The sequence below is a fragment of the Salvelinus sp. IW2-2015 genome, linkage group LG25, assembly GCF_002910315.2.
Source record: "Salvelinus sp. IW2-2015 linkage group LG25, ASM291031v2, whole genome shotgun sequence".
In the NCBI taxonomy this organism is placed as follows: Eukaryota; Metazoa; Chordata; class Actinopteri; order Salmoniformes; family Salmonidae; genus Salvelinus; species Salvelinus sp. IW2-2015.
The window spans coordinates 10,165,219-10,180,229 of NC_036865.1; the positions used below are offsets into that span (position 1 = coordinate 10,165,219).

The following is a 15,011-nucleotide window of genomic DNA, read 5'->3' on the forward strand; positions in this document are numbered from 1 at the left end:
CACTCCTCAGTAAAAGGCACATGACAGTCGGCTTGGAGTTTGCCAAAAGGCACCTAAAGGACTCTGATCATGAGAAAGAAGATTCTCTGGTCTGATGAAACCAAGATTGAACACATTCAAGATTGAACACATTTACATACCCTACATTACTCATCTTATATGTATATACTGTACTCTATACCATCTACTGCATCTTGCCTATGCCGTTCGGCATACATATTCTTATTCATTACTTGAAACTTGTGTGTATAAGGTAGTTGTTGTGAAATTGTTAGATTACWTGTTAGATATTAATGCACGGTCGGAACTAGAAGCACAAGCATTTCGCTACACTCGCATTAACATCTGCTAACCATGTGTATGTGACCAATACAATTTGATTTGATTTGAAATCCCGCTATGCCCTCCGACGAACCATCAAACAGGCAAAGCGTCAATACAGGCCTAAGATTGAATCGTACTACACGGGCTCCGATGCTCGTCGGATGTGGCAGGGCTTGCAAACTATTACGGACTACAAAGGGAAGCACAGCCACGAGCTGCCCAGTGACACAAGCCTACCAGACGAGCTAAATTACTTCTATGCTCGCTTCGAGGCAAGCAACACTGAAGCATGGATGYGYGCACTAGGGACTATGGACGACTGTGTGATCACGCTCTCTGTAGCCGATGCGAGTAAGACCTTTAAACAGGTCAAAATTCACGAGGTCGCAGGCKCAGACGGATTACCAGGACGTGTACGCCGAGCATACGCTGACCAACTGGCCCTGACCGAGTCTGTAATACCAACATGTTTCAAGCAGACAACCATAGTCCCTGTGCCCAAGAACACCAAGGTAACCTGCCTAAATGACTACTTACCCGTAGCACTCATGTCTATGGCCATGAAGTGCTTTGAAAGGCTCATATCAACACCATTATCCCAGAAACCCTAGACCCACTCCAATTTGCATACCGCCCCAACAGATCCACAGATGACGCAATCTCTATTGCACTCCACACTGCCCTTTCCCACCTGGACAAAAGGAACACCTACGTGAGAATGCTATTCATTGACTACAGCTTAGTGTTCAACACCATAGTGCCCTCAAAGATCAGCACTAAGCTAAGGACCTTCGTCCTCCTCATCTGAGGAGGAGTAGTAAGAAGGATCGGAGGACCAAAATGCAGCGTGATGATTATCCATTTAAATTAGAAAACTTGAAAACAAAGAACAAAACAATAAACGGACAAACGAACGAAAACGCAACTGTCCCGTATGGTGACATACAAAAAGACACAGAAACAGGAACAATCACCCACAACCCACAATACAAAACAGGCTACCTAAATATGGTTCCCAATCAGAGACAACGACTAACACCTGCCTCTGATTGAGGACCATATCAGGCCAAACATATAGAAATAGACAAACTAGACATACAACATAGAATGCCCACTCAGATCACACCCTGACCAAACAAAACATAGAAACATACAAAGCAAACTATGGTCAGGGCGTGACACCTTTGGACAAAACACATCCCTCTTCAACTGGATCCTGGACTTCCTGACAGGCCGCCKCCAGGTGGTAAGGGTAGGTAACAACACATCTGCCACGCTGATCCTCAACACAGGGGCCCCTCAGGGGTGTGTGCTCAGTCCCTTGCTGTACTCCCTGTTCACTCATGACTGCATGGCCAGGCATGACTCCAACATCATCATTAAGTTTGTCGACGACACAACAGTGTTAGGCCTGATCACGGACAACGTCGAGACAGACTATAAGGACGAGGTCAGAGACCTGGCAGTGTGGTGCCAGGATAACAACCTCTCCCTCAACGTGATCAAGACAAAGGAGATGATTGTGGACTACAGGAAAAGGAGGGCCGAACACGTCCCCATTCTCATCGACGGGGCTGTAGTGGAGCAGGTTGAGAGCTTCTAGTTACTTGGTGTCCACATCGCCAACGAACTAGCATGGTCCAAACGAATCAAGATAGTCATGAAGAGGGCACGACAAAACCTATTCCCCCTCAGGAGACTGAACAGATTTGGCATGGGTCCTCAGATCCTCAAAAAGTTATCCAGCTGCACCATCCTGACTGGTTGCATCAGCGCCTGGTATGGCAACTGCTCAACCTCCGACCGCAAGACACTACAGAGGGTAGTGCGTACGGCCCAGTACATCACTGGGGCCAAGCTTCCTGCCATCCAGGACCACTATACCAGGCGGTGTCAGAGGAAGGCCATAAAAATTGCCAAAGACTCCAGCCACCCTAGTCATAGACTGTTCTCTCAGCTACCGCATAGCAAGCAAGCGGTACCGAAGCGCCAAGTCTAGATCCAAAAGGCTTCTTAACAGCTTCTACCCCAAAGCCATAAATCTCCTGAACAGCTAATCAAATAGCTACCCGTACAATTTGCATTGACCCCCACCCRCATTTTTACGCTGCTGCTACTCTCTGTTTATTATCTTTGTATAGTCACTTTACCTCTACCTACATGTACATATTACCTCAATTACCTCGACTAACCAGTGCCCCTGCACATTGACTGTACTGGTACCCCCTGTATATAGCCTCGCTACTATTTTTTATTGTTGCTCTTTAATTATTTATTATTTTTCTATTTTCTTATTTTTCACTTCAGTTGATTTTAGTAAATACTTTCTTAACACTTATTTTTCTTAAAACTGCATTGTTGGTTAAGGGGTTGTAAGTAAGCATTTCACTGTAAGGTCTACACATGTTGTATTCGACGCATGTAACAACTACAATTTGATTTAATTTATATGGAATCATGTAGTAACCAAAAAAGTGTTAAACAAATCAAAATATATTATATATTTGAGATTCTTCAAAGTAGCCACCTTGCTTGATGACAGCTTTGCACACTCTTGGCATTCTCTCAATCAGCTTCATGAGGTCGTCACCTGGAATGCATTTCAATTAACAGGTGTGCCTTGTTAAAAGTTAATTTGTGGAATTTCTTTCCTTCTTAATGCGTTTGAGCCAATCACTTGTGTGTGACAAGGTAGTCGTGGTATACAAAAGATAGCCCTATTTGGTAAATATAAGTCCATATTAAGGCAAGACAGCTCAAATAAGCAAAGAGAAATGACAGTCCATTACTTGAAGACATGAAGGTCAGTCAATGCGGAACATTTCAAGACCTTTTAAAGTTTCTTCAAGTGCCGTCGCAAAAACCATACAAGATGGCTGGTTCTCATGAGGACCGCCACAGAAAAGGAAGACCCAGAGTTACATCTGCTTCAGAGGATAAGTTCATTAGAGTTACCAGCCTCAGAAATTGCAGCCCAAATAAATGCTTCAGAGTTCAAGTAACAGACACATCTCTGTTTAGAGGAGACTGCATGAATCAGGCCTTCATGGTCGAATTGCTGCAAAGAAACCACTACTAAAGGACACTAATAAGAAAAAAAAGACTTGCTTGGGCCAAGAAACACAAGCAATGGACATTAGAGCAGTTGAATCTGTCCTTTGGTCTGATGAGTCCAAATTTGAGATTTTTGGTTCCAAAAAATCTGGTATGCTGGCCCGTGCTGGCCCGTGTTGACTCCAATGTTTCCCACAGTTGTGGCAAGTTGGCGTGATGTGTTTGGGTGGTGGACCATTCTTGAATGGCACATATACACAATCCATTGTCTCAATTGTCTTAAGGCTTACACCTCCTTATTTAACCTTTCTCATCCTTAATCTACACTGATTGAAGTGGATTTAACAAGTTACATCAATAAGGGGGATCACAGCTTTCACCTGGTCAGTCTATGTCATGGAAAGAGTAATGATGTTTCATACATATCCCTACTGAATGACTACCACAGACTAGTTCTAAGGCTAAGATGTGATAGGCTTTCAGTTCCCACACAAATGTGCATCGCTGGCACCATATATATATTCCGGAGTCTGACATTACTGGTTCTGATATTGCTCGTTCTGGTATTTCTTTKAAATAAAAATGGTCATAAATTGGTTATTGTATTGTTTCTAGATATGACTGCACTGTTGGAGCTACAAACATAAGCATATTGCTGCACCTGCAATAAAATCTGCAAATCTTTGACCAATACATTTTGATTTGATGTTAAATGTTGAAGCTACATAAAAATATGAAATAAAGTCTTTGCTCTTTTCGTCATTAGCATGCTGATGATGTGAAGTTGAATTGGATTTATTTTTATCTTACTTGTAAGACATTTAATARACGTTGTTTAGTATATTTAATACTTTTAATATGTTTAGTTTACTTTTCTTTGTGAGAAGCAAGTTCATTTAAAGTTATATGTGATTTGGTTTACATAGATACGACATTTCAATGTTGTTAATACACAAAGTAACCAACACYCCGATATAATTTGCAGCAAACAGTACAATGTTCGCCACAAGTTTCCCAGAATTGTTTGCCAGAAGTTCACAAGTCGCAGCAAATTTGCTTCAACAGTTTGCCACAAAACAAATTTGCATGTGAAAATATGATCTTGCGGAAAATTTGCCAAAGATTTGCCACAACTGTTTACGAGAAGCCTGTTTTTCGATGAGGGAGTCCTGCAATTGTTCCACAACATCAATGAAGTGCACTTTCTATGCAAAAGCCAATCATGTATAGTAATGCCCGAGCAACTCAGCACCTGCCTGTGCATGCCAAGGAGAGATATCTCTGGAAAGGGGACAGCGGCAGTTTGAGTGTGTGCCCAAAATCAAAACCATAAACCCCAGAATGAACAGACAAACAAACAAAATCTGGAAATGCAGGAATCTGCATTTTTATAATATTTAGAGTGGATTTTATGGAGTTATGTATGTTGAGCTAAGATAACAATAACCCAGATGAAATATTGTGTGTCGGAGGGAAATCTGGAGGGGGCGGCTAAAATGAGTCAGCCATCTGACAGGACGGTTCTGACGGAAGTTGTGCAGTCTAATTGTGATTCTCAGGCAACCTTTTTCTGATTGCAATCATTCACAGCTGTGTCATCTCAGGGACTGGGACAGACTAACAACATGGAAATGCCATCAGAATGTACTTGATATTTCATCAAAGGTGGCAGGTGATATTTACCCACTGAAAGGGCTCTGCACCTCATTGTCCCTTTGGTTAAAAAAAACAGCATTAATATTTACACTGTGGGTAACATTCTGTAAGACCATTTAGTAAGACAGGTGAGAATGTAAGCTAGACATGTACCTTAAATACCACTAAAATAAGTATGACAGACATAAACACACACATGCAGAGCGAGACAGACACAGCCAGAGGGACAGGCACACAGAGAGAGACAGAGAGAGAGGGTCCGCTCACCAACCAAGAATTCACAAAATGGGACAAACACCAAATTGAGGCTCTGCATGCAGAATTCTGCAAAAAWMATCCTCCTTTTACACCGTAAAACACCAAATAACGCATGCAGAGCAGAATTAGGCCGATACCCGCTAATGATCAAAATCCAGAAAAGAGKCATTAAATTCTACWACCACCTAAAAGGAAGCGATTCCCAAACCTTCCATAACAAAGCCATCACCTACAGAGAGATGAGCATGGAGAAGAGTCCCCTAAGCAAGCTGGTCCTGGGGCTCTGTTCACAAACACAAACAGACCRCATAGAGCCCCAGGACAGCAACACAATTAAACCAAACCAAATCAAGAGAAAACTAAAATATATTTACTTGACACATTGGAAAGAACTAACAAAAAAACAGAGCAAACTAGAATGCTATTTGGCCCTAAAGAGAGAGTACACAGTGGCAGAATACCTGACCACTGTGACTGGCCCAGACTTAAGGAAAGCTTTGACTATGTACAGATTCAGTGAGCATAGCCTTGCTATTGAGAAAGGCCGCCGTAGGCAGACCTGGCTCTCAAGAGAAGACAGGCTATGTGCACACTGCCCACAAAATGAGGTGGAAACTGAGCTGCACTTCCTAACCTCCTGCCAAATGTATGACCATATTTTAGAGACACATATTTCCCTCAGATTACACAGATCCACACAGAATTCAAAAACAAACCGAATTTTGTTAAACTCCCATATCTACTGGGTGAAATACCACAGTGTACCATCACAGCAGCAAGATTTGTGACCTGTTGCTACAAGAAAAGGGCAAACAATAAAGAACAAACACCATTGTAAATACAACCCATATTTATGTGTATTTATTTTTCCTTTTGTACTTTAACTATTTGCACATCGTTACAACACTGTATATATACATAATATGACATTTGATATGTCTTTATTCTTTTGGAACTTCTGTGAGTGTAATGTTTATTGTTACTTTTTTATGTTTATTTCACTTTTGTTTATTATCTACTTCACCTGCTTTGGCAATGTTAACATATGTTTCCCATGCCAATTAAGCCCTTGAATTTAATTGAATTGAATTGAGAGAGAGAGAGAGAGATGAAGGTAGTCACTCAGTCGCAAATAACCAATAACCAGCATCTTAAAGTGGCTTCAGTTGAACAGCACAATCGGAATGGAGCGTTAACCAATTTGTTACCCTTTAAAAGGTACCCCTTTGCTCATAATTCTTTAATAAATACATTTTAACCCACAAACAGTGAGTAAATGCAAAAGCCAGGAGCATTGAAATGGGTTATCAATAAAGGATTTGCAAGTAGGTGCCAAATCAATAGGCTGAAGTAAGGGAGTCCATCTGAATCGTTGCTGTGATGTACAGTGGATGTTTGATGCACATACTATATGACTGTAAATGTAATGCACATCTTTCTTACTTTCCATTCTCTAAAGTCAGATCTGCACTGTAGAACAGAACACTCTGTATTGCAGGGTGAATGAATAAGCATTTTTGATCATTCAGATGTGCCCCAAGAGAATAAGGTTATTCATGCATTTCAGGACAGCTGTCAAGAGAGAACTTTTTAGCTGAGCAGATTCTCTGCAATCTGCCTATCACATTATTACTTTTGTTGTGGATGTCAATCTGAATTATTTATTATTTCTGAACAAGACAAGGCAATGTCATTCAGAAATTATAGCTGCATCAGTCATTGAAATACATATTTTGACATGAGGAAGAGCAATCAGTTATCATTACAAACATAGCAAAGTCTTACAATCACAATGAAACCAAACGCAGGTCCTACATGAATGATCAGGCTACTTCAACCTGGGATCGAATAATAAACAGGTCAAACACTTACAGAGGTGGTAACAGATGGCAGGTCCGCCATCCGGGACTCATTGACCCCCGTGTCGTTCCAGGAGGAGAGCGTCTCCACGATGCACGTGCAGTTCGGGTCCTGGAACGGACACGAGATGCGCTTCGGAACCAAGCGCATGGCGTCGCTCATCGCTCCACTTTCGCCCTACAAGACTGACGGGCCACCCAAGATGGATTGTAGGTGGACCGTGGGAAAGASAAATAAACTGGGAGTCCTGACACAAATCCGACAGCTGTCCGACTAGAGGCAAATATGAAACTTCAATATGGCCAAGTGATGATAACTTCTCTTGTTGGCTCCACAGTGGGAATCTGTTCTGGAAAGTTATCGATTATCGATATGAATGTTAATTGACTACAGTCTACGTAGGTTATGGGTCTTGATATGTGTAGTCGGTGAGACACAGCGGCATAAAACACAGTTTGACAACCGCAAGAGAGYATGACGTTTCATACGCTCTTGCGCGCCCGCTACGCAACAGCACCTTTTTTTTTTTTAAATTGACATATTTATGTATCGCTCTTTTCTCCATGTCCTTGCTCCAAMTTGTCACTCCCCACCAGGGGGACAGGGTTCCACCTCTGGAATCACGCTTTCCACAGTACTCAGAGGGTCGGTTTCAAAATTACTGAAAAGGCACTTTCATTATCACATTTGTGCCAAAGAAGCCATTGCATTTGTCCAGTAATTGTCTCACTCACAGTCAAATATATTAACATGTAATACGGTTGTGGCACTAGTTACCATAGTCACAAAGTCCAAATTGGTTATATCATACAAACTCATGAAAACCAAAATWWTTTTTTMGGTCTTAATTGAAGGTTAGGGTTGGTCATACGGTTAGCAGTGTGGTTAAGGTTAGGGTTGAGGTGAGGTGAGGTTTAAAATCAGATTTTATCTGTTTATAACTGTGAATGTGGTAACTAGTGATGACCAATTTACACTGGACAAAAATATAAAGGCAATATGCAACAATTTCAAAGATTGTACTGAGTTACAGTTCATATAAGGAAATTGGTCAATTGAAATACATTCATTAGGCCCTATATATGGATTTCACATGACTGGGAATATAGATATGCATCTCTTGGTCACACATACCTTAAAAAAGGAGCGTGGATTTTWAAAAACAGTCAGTATCTGGTGTAACCACAATTTGCCTCATGCAGTGCGACACATCTCCTTCGTATAGAATTGATCAGGCTGTTGATTGTGGCCTGTGGAATGTTATCCCACTCCTCTTCAATGGCTGTTCGAAGTTGCTGGATATTGACTGGAACTGGAACACGCTGTCGTACACATCGATCCAGAGCATCCCAAACATGCTCAATGGGTGACATGTCTGGTTATTATGCAGGCCATGGAAGAACTGGGGACATTTTTAGCTTTCAGGAATTGTGTACAGATCCTTGTGACATGGGGCCATGCATTATCATGCTGAAACATGAGGTGATGGTGGCGGATGAATGGCACATGGGCCTCCAGATCTCGCCAGGGTATTGTAAATAAGAATTTGTTCTAAACTGACTTGCCTAGATAAATAGAGGTTAAATCAAAAAAATATATAAAAATCTCTGCGCATGAAAATTGCCATCAATAAAATGCAACTGTGTTCGTTGTCCGTATCTTATGCCCGTCCATACCATAACCTCACCACCACCATGGGGCACTCTGTTCACAACGTTGACATCAGCAAACTGCTTGTCCACACGATCCCAAACACGCTGTCTACCATTTGCCTGGTACAGTTGAAACCAGGATTCATCCATGAAGAGCGCACTTCTCCAGCGTGCAAGTGGCCATCGAAGGTGAGCCTTTGCTCACTGAAGTCAGTTACGACGCCGAACTGCTGTCAGGTCAAGACCCTGGTGAGGACGACGAACACGTAGAAGAGCGTCCCTGAGACGGTTTCTGACCGTTTGTGCAGAACTTCTTTGGTTATGCAAACAAACTCACAGTTTCATCACCTGTCCGGGTGGCTGGTCTCAGGCAATCCTGCATGTGAAGAAGCCAGATGTGGAGGTCCTGGGCTGGTGTGGTTACACAGGGTCTGGGTTGTGAGGCCTGTTGGACGTACTGCCAAATTCTCTGAAATGACGTTGGAGGCGGCTTATGGTAGAGAAATGAACACAACATTTTCTGGCAACAGCTCTGGTGGATATTCCTGCAGTCAGCATGCCAATAGCAAACTCCCTTAAAYCATGAGACATCTGTGGCATTGTGTTGTGTGACAAAACATTTTAGAGTGGCCTTTTATTGTCCCTAGCACAAGGGGCACCTGRGTAATGATCATGCTGTTTAATCAGCTTCTTGATATGCCACACCTGTCAGGTGGATGGGTTATCTTGACAAAGGAGAAATGCTCACTAACAGAGATGTCAACAACTGTGTGCACAAAAATGGAGAGAAATCAGCTTTTTGTGCGTATGGACATTTTCGGGGATCTTTTTTTCTGTTTAAAAGCTGAACATATGCACATCCAGGTACTTTTTGTAGGTGCTGGAGTTGTAGGTGAATTCATGGAAAACTAAAAGGAAAACGCTGCACCCTGCTGTTCATGCTCCCAAGTGATTTTATTATAACAACTCTTTGACCCTGAGGTCAAAGCATTGTGTGCTTGGTATTCCTTGGGTCCCAGACCAGATGGGAGAGTTAATACACATGGGAGAGTACAGAGAGTATTCACACCTGCATTCTTAATTTTTGCAGTCTCTCTTTGATAAGGGTTACAGCATGAATAATTCTGTAGTATTAACAGACCCCACGGAGTGCAGAGAAAACCCACAAAAGAAGAGAGAAGGAAAGAAGAGAGACTGAGTGTGAGTTCTTCTCCTGCCTGGGGAGAAAGTTTGTCCTCCTTGATAGCTGCAGACCAGGAACCTGGCCAGAGACACTCACACACACATCCCATGTCAACAACTGTTACCTTTTACACTGCAACAGCTAGTGCAACACATTTTTCCATCCCATGTATTGTTCACACACAGGATTGTGTCTATGTTATCGCACTAAAACGCACACATACCTGTTGAATCCATAACAAACAAACAAATATATCTTACAATACAGTATAATGATAGGGAAGTCACTTGCCTAATTTTCAGCTTCAGCTGACAAGCCGTGTCGTAAAATATGCAGCCCTGTAATGTAATTAAGTACGAGACAAATGGCCAGCGGCCCAGATGAGACAGCTATACCACTCCAAGTCTGTTTCTTTGTATGTGTGTGTGCGTGTGAGTGCAGGAAGTCACAGATATTGAGTCTGAATTTAGAGCTCAATACAAATCGTTTATTCTGTTAATGTATTACATACTTGCATATCAAAGCGTGGGTCCACCAACAAAAGCGTTAAAAAAAATTTAAGCAATATTCCAAGGTGCATTACAGTTTTTGCCGGTTGCATAATAGCATGGATCTTAATCAAAGTGTGAACCTCTTATTGGTCTCTAGAATAGGATCAGCAGAGTGGAGCAGGGAGGCAAACCACGAGACAGAAATAAGCAACTCCATAAGTTTAATGCATCTCACAGCCATTGTGGTGGAAAAGCCAGATTCATAATTCTACAGGCCGAGTCCTTACCCCTGGTCCACTGCTCCAAAAAACCCAAAGTGCGTCAAATCTAGACAGAAAGGTGCAGAGTGCACTGAAGACACACACAGTCATACACAGTCTCTCTCTCTCTCTCACACACACACACACACACATTTTAAATACTTTATTTGAATCCACCAATCAAATGTACAAAAAAAGGATCCAAACATTCCAAAGGTCCCTGTATGCATGTCACTCAAGGGTACAGCTCTAAACAGCTTGGCTGCCTACGACAGCTGAAACAGAGCAGTACCTAGACAATTGGTAAATTCAGCGTCATTGTAGATGGACTGGGCTTGAAAGGTTGATTCAAAAGCATTCCTAACAATGAAAGATAACTTTATTATCTGCTCCTCTCTCAGAGGAGAAAGTGTTCCTAAAATGGATTCATTTGCCGAATGTTTTCAAAATAAATGTTATTCAGTCTTATCAAATGCTAAGTTGTAATCTATTTTTTGTTCGATAGTATAATAGTGTTTAACTTAAATACAGGTGTTTAATGATTTTTTTTATGTGTATTTGATTATTGAGAGGCATCTATCTTACAGAGAAGGACTATATGTTTGTTAATATGAAAAAATATTTATTGTGGATTTGTTACGCGCACACACACACACACAGTGTTAGACAATCTGCGGACTAAATCTGAGGTCTGTCAGTTTCTAGTTGAAAGATGCACAAACACTGTGTAAATATTCCCCCCCAAATTCCAGTATTCTGTAGCCTGGTCCCAAATCCGTTTATGTTCTTTCCAACTCCATTGCTCCATCATTGTCAATCCATCCCGACGGCATGAGGCTTTGAGTCTACACCGTTGCTGCCTAAACAGGCAGCAGGACTTCATAAATTCCTGGAGAAGCCGTGTGTCTAACTACCTACAACCGGAAGCTGCGTTTACTCCGCGGAGGTCTGGAGGGCAAATCCACTGTGAACTRTCTGTAGGCTGCCATAGTGGTGCCAATAAGTCACAAATCCGGTGCGACCTTTGCTGGTCAGAGGAATTACACCGAAGTTACACACAAGAATTATCTTTATTTCCAGAGGAAATATGAGATGGACGTGGTTCTGTACAAAGAGCGATATGAATGAATACTGTTCAAACAGATACAGTAGCAATACAATGTAATGGGGAATTTAACAGTGAATAGCAAACTAGAGCAATCTACAGTGGGGCAAAAAAGTATTTAGTCAGCCACCAATTGTGCAAGTTCTCCCACTTAAAAAGATGAGAGAGGCCTGTAATTTTGGACATGTACCTTGTGAAGACTTACAGAAAACGTTTGACCTCTGTCATTGCCAACAAAGGGTATATAACAAAGTATTGAGATAAACTTTTGTTATTGACCAAATACTTATTTTCCACCATAATTTGCAAATAAATTCATTAAAAATCCTACAATGTGATTTTCTGGAGAAAAAAAATCTCATTTTGTCTGTCATAGATGAAGTGTACCTATGATGAAAATTACAGGCCTCTCTCATCTTTTTAAGTGGGAGAACTTGCACAATTGGTGGCTGACTAAATACTTTTTTGCCCCACTGTATATCAAATCAAATTTGATTGGTCACATACACATGGTTAGCAGATGTTAATGCGAGTGTAGCGAAATGCTTGTGCTTCTAGTTCCGACCGTGCAGTAATATCTAACAAGTAATCTAACAATTTCACAACAACTACCTTATACACACAAGTTTAAAGTAATGAATAAGAATATGTACATATAAATATATGGATGAGCGATGGCCGTGCGGCATAGGAAAGATGCAGTTGATGGTATAGAGTACAGTACATACTTATGAGATGAGTAATGTAGGGTATGTAAACATTATATAAAGTGGCATTGTTAAAAGTGACTAGTGATACATTTATTACATCCAATTTTTWATTATTAAAGTGGCTAGAGATTTGAGTCAGTATGTTGGCAGCAGCCACTCAATGTTAGTGGTGGGTGTTTAACAGTCTGATGGCCTTGAGATATAAGCTGTTTTTCAGTGTCTCGGTCCCAGCTTTGATGCACCTGTACTGACCTCGCATTCTGGATGATAGTGAACAGGCAGTGGCTCGGGTGGTTGTTGTCCTTGATGATCTTTTTGGCCTTCCTGTGACATCGGGTGGTGTAGGTGTCCTGGAGGGCAGGTAGTTTGCCCCCAGTGATGCGTTGTGCAGACCTCACTACACTCTGGAGAGCCTTACGGTTGTGGGCGGAGCAGTTGCCGTACCAGGCGGTGATACAGCCCAACAGGATGCTCTCAATTGTGCATCTGTAAAAGTTTGTGAGTGTTTTCGGTGACACGCCAAATTTCTTCATCCTCCTGAGGTTGAAGAAGCACTGTTGCGCCTTCTTCACCACGCTGTCTGTGTGGGTGGACCGTTTCAGTTTGTCTGTGATGTGTACACCGAGGAACTTAAAACTTTCCACCTTCTTCACTACTGTCCCCTCGATGTGGATAGGGGGGTGCTCCCTCTGCTGTTTCCTGAAGTCCACGATCATCTCCTTTGTTTTGTTGACGTTGAGTGTGAGGTTATTTTCCTGACACCACACTCCGAGGGCCCTCACTTCCTCCCTGTAGGCTGTCTTGGCATTGTTGATAATCAAGCCTACCACTGTAGTGTCGTCTGCAAACTTGATGATAGAGTTGGAGGCGTGCATCGCCACGCAGTCATGGGTGAACAGGGAGTACAGGAGAGGGCTGAGAACGCACCCTTATAGTGCCCCAGTGTTGAGGGTCAGCGGGGTGGAGATGTTGTTTCATTCCCTCACCACCTGGGGCGGCCCGTCAGAAAGTCCAGGACCCAGTTCCACAGGGCGGGGTCGAGACCCAGGGTCTCGAGCTTAATGATGAGTTTGGAGGGTACTATGGTGTTAAATGCTGAGCTGTAATCGATGAACAGCATTATTTTATAGGTATTCCTCTTGTCCAGATGGGTTAGGGTAGTGTGCAGTGTGATTGCGATTGCATCGTCTGTGGACCTATTGGGGCGGTAAGCAAATTGGAGTGGATCTGATAGTTGACTAGTCTCTCAAAGCACTTCATGATGACAGAAGTGAGTGCTACGGGGCGATAGTCATTTAGCTCAGTTCCCTTAGCTTTCTTGGGAACAGGAACAATGGTAGCCCTCTTGAAGCATGTGAGAACAGCAGACTGGGATAGGGATTGATTGAATATGTCCGTAAACACACCAGCCAGCTGGTTTGCGCATGCTCTGAGGACGCGGCTAGGGATGCCGTCTGGGCCGGCAGCCTTGCGAGGGTTAACAGGTTTAAATGTTTTATTCACGTTGGCTGTGGTGAAGGAGAGCCCGCAGGTTTTGGTAGCGGGCCGTGTCAGTGGCACTTTATTGTCCTCAAAGTGAGCAAAGAAGTTGTTTAGTCTGTCTGGGAGCAAGACGTCGTTGTCCGTGACGGGGATGGTTTTCTTTTTGTAATCCGTGATTGACTGTAGACCCTGCCACATACGTCTCGTGTCTCAGCCGTTGAACTGCGAATCTACTTTGTCTCTATACTGACACTTAGCTTGTTTGATTGCCTTGCGGAGAGAATAGCTACACTGTTTGTATTCGGTCATGTTTCCGGTCGCCTTGRCATGATTAAAAGCAGCGGTTCGCGCTTTCAGTTTTGCGCGAATGCTGCCATCAATCCACGGTTTCTGGTTGGGGAAGGTTTTAATAGTCKCCGTGGGTACAACATAAACGATGCACTTGCTAATAAACTCGATCACCGAATCAGCATATACATCAATGTTGCCTTCTGAGGCTATCCAGAACATATCCCAGTCCACGTGATCGAAGCAATCTTGAAGCGTGGAATCAGATTGGTCGGACCAGCGTTGAACAGACCTGAGCACAGGCGTTTCCTGTTTTAGTTTCTGTCTATAGGCTGGGAGCAACAAAATGGAGTCGTGGTCAGATTTAAAATGGAGTCGTGGTCAGATTTGCCGAAAGGAGGGCGAGGGAGGGCTTTGTATGTGTCGCGGAAGTTAGAGTAGCAATGATTCAGAATGCTGCCAGCCCGGGTCGCGCATTCGATATGCTGATAAAATTTAGGGAGCCTTGTTTTCAGATTAGCTTTGTTAAAATCCCCAGCTACAATAAATGCAGCCTCAGAATATGTGGTTTCCAGTTTACACAGAGTCCAATTAAGTTATTTCAGGGCCGTTGAGGTGTCTGCTTGGGGGGATATACACGGCTGTGATTATAATCGAAGAGAATTCTCTTGGTAGATAATGCGGTCGG

General features: G+C 42.6%; 1 pseudogene; it reads right to left on the reverse strand.

The window, feature by feature from the left end:
- Positions 1–7,577, reverse strand: part of LOC111951664 (melanopsin-A-like) — a 62,971-nt pseudogene extending 55,394 nt beyond the window's left edge.
- Between the last annotated feature and the right edge of the window lie 7,434 nt (positions 7,578–15,011).